This window comes from Sceloporus undulatus, chromosome 6, assembly GCF_019175285.1.
Source record: "Sceloporus undulatus isolate JIND9_A2432 ecotype Alabama chromosome 6, SceUnd_v1.1, whole genome shotgun sequence".
Lineage (NCBI taxonomy): Eukaryota > Metazoa > Chordata > Lepidosauria > Squamata > Phrynosomatidae > Sceloporus > Sceloporus undulatus.
Window position 1 is genome coordinate 99,735,252 of NC_056527.1, and position 3,017 is coordinate 99,738,268.

Sequence of the window (3,017 nt, forward strand, 5' to 3'; positions counted from 1 at the left end):
CTGTCAGATATGATGGAATTACTCCCCATTGTTTGATGTCAGTCTCTTGGGAATGATTTAGTTCTAGATTCCTGCTTTGGCTGGAAATTAGTCTAAGTGCTCCTTGGCTACCTTTCAGATCTACACATCATTTTTGTTTTACGAGAATACTTGAATGCTTCAAGATTCTGCAGAGGTTTTTACATGAACATGTTCTTAGAAATGTTCACCACAAGCATAGCATGGCTTAAATTTCCATTATATTTCCAAGTGCAATTTTCTCTCTGCCTACACATTTTGTGCCCAACTGCAAAACAAAACACACAAAGTACACAAAAAACCCTACAGTAACTACTGCTTTAATTTAAAAGTCTGGAGATGACATGCAAAATAGGAGAGGAGTATATGAAGCTGACAGCTACCAATGCTTTACCGGATGAGAAAATTGAACATAATAGGAAAGGGCAACATGAAAAAAAGGAACTATCATGCTGCCTTACATTTCAAATGTGAATACCTCTCCTTGAACTGTCAAACTACTTCAGAAGAAACTGGAACACATTTCAAGATACTTAATAATGAATGATTTATTGATTTTTTTTTTAAAAAGCCCAATGCATGTTGACCTGAAAGGAAAAACAGTGTCTTCTTTTTTGTATTGTAGAATTCAAAGGTCTAGCTGTGTTAGTCTGGAAAATATGTACACAAAGTGATCTTGTAGCACGTTTGAGACTAAAGCCTGAAGTAGATAGGCCAAATAAAGCGGCTTCTGGCCACTCCGGGAGTGGTGCATGCAGACGATGCATGCTGCTGGAGTGGACAGAAACTGCTCTGAGGCCTCAGGCCACCAGAAAAAGAAGTGGGGAAAGTCCACTCTGCTGGTGACCAATTTAGGACCACAGCCATGGACTACTTTCAGAGAAAGGCTGTGCAGTTGCCACGGTCCCTTATCAATCAGGGGCTGACCAGGTCTGGAGCAACCAGAGGCCTCTCCAAGCCACTGGTCTGCTTCACCCCTAACTGAAAGAAAGATGTTAGTAACATGAGCTTTTGTAGACTTGAGCCTACCTCCCCCCATACATGACATATAATGCTTATCTTCTGTGTTAATTTACTGCACAACAAAGATTTACTATGTATTTGCAGGTGATCAAAGGGAGTTTTCAATCTTGACTTTCATGGAAAGAAAAGTTTTTCACGCTATATATATATATATATATATATATATATATCTTACAACATATAAGTTACAGATAGCTCAAAAAGAAAGAGCCCTCACCCCGAAGAACTGAGGTAAGCTTGTATTTAATGACATACAAACATATTCCAAGAGGTATGTTTGTATTTAATGACATACAAAGATATTCCAACCATTACACAGTTTTGTATGTATCTCATGACAGGAAGCTCACACCAGAGCATATAGGCATTATTATTAGTCTTCTGCATAGTTACTTTCAGCATTGTTCACTAGTCCACAGAATGGAGTCTTCTTGTCCTTATAATGTAATTAAGTTCCATCATGTGGTTTGACAAAAGGAGTTTGATGAACTTTCATACATATGGTACATTTACTGGCTGTTCTCCTCAGGGCTCCCTTCACCTCATTATTCCTTAGGCTATATATAAGAGGGTTGAGCAAAGGTGTCAGGATGGTATAAAAAATAGCAAAGATCTTTTTCACCTTCCTCAATCCATCAGTGTCTGGCATAGTGTATACAGTGATTATGGCTCCATAGAACATTGTTACCACTATGAGGTGGGAAGAGCAAGTAGAAAAAGCTTTTTTCCTCCCTATAACAGATGGGATTCTAAGTATGGCTGCAATGATGTATCCATATGATGTTGTGGTTAATGTCAGTTGTGGGATGGTGCTAATGGAAGCCAAAACAGCTAATACAATTTTCACGTGATATGTATCATTACACCCCAAGTTTATGATTGGAATGAAATCACAAAAGTAATGGTCAATAACATTGTGGCCACAGAAGTTTAATTGCAATATAAAAATGACCAATATCATGTCTACCACAGAACTACAAATCCAAGAGCCAGCAATAAGTTGGAAGGAAACCTTGGTATTCATAAGTGTGGGATAATGCAGAGGTTTACATATGGCCAGGAAGCGATCATAAGACATTGCTGCCAAGAGATAGCATTCTGCTGTTTTAAATAAGCAAAAACTCCATAACTGGATTATGCAGTAATTGAAAGGAACGTGCTTGTTATCTGTTATAAAACTGGCCAACAGTCTTGGAAGGATGGTTGTGCTGTAGCAGATCTCTAAGCAAGACAGATTTTCAAGGAAGAAAGATGGGTGTGTGTAGATAATGATCAGTCACTACTAGTATTACCATGAGTAGATTTCCAGTGATAGTCATGATGTAGATGGTTAGAAACACCACAAAGAGAAGAAACCGTAGTTCTTGGAGATCCCCAAAGCCAAGAAGAATAAATTCTGAAGTAACTGTTTCATTTTTCATCTTCATTTTTTCATCCTTTGTTTATCTGCTGAAATTCAATTTGTACAAACAATATTGATTGGTCCCATCTATTGTGAATAATTGTACACTTTAATTTAATTTTAAAAATCTTGTCCCCAAACTGAGACTTTTTTCTGTCCTTGGGATAATACAATGTGAAGACAACTCATACTTTATTTGCCTTATTCCCAAATCTAGAAATTACCAAATTTACTCTCTTCTACCATTTCATGATAAAGGTACTTGGGCTAGAATCCTGTTGGTTGACTACACAGGTGACTGTTTTTGATATATGCCTTTGAAATCATCTCTGACTTTAGTGACCCTCTCCCAGCATTTTTTTGACAAGAATTGCACAAAGCAGGTTTGCCATTGCTTGTCTCTTAGGCTGAGTGACTGTGACTTAGCCAAAGTCACCCAATGGGTTTCCATGGCTGAGTAGGAATTGAGCATGTCTCACAGAATCTAACACACACCCATAAACAGTAGCAAATAAGCTATCAGTGGAGTGTTTTCAACAAAGATATTAACATGTTGCAAAGCAGTACATCCCCA

The 3,017-nt window shown here is 37.9% G+C and overlaps 1 pseudogene; it reads right to left on the reverse strand.

Moving 5' to 3' along the window:
• Positions 1 to 1,489: 1,489 nt before the first annotated feature.
• On the reverse strand, positions 1,490 to 2,468 carry LOC121933673 (annotated as a pseudogene).
• Positions 2,469 to 3,017: the final 549 nt, after the last annotated feature.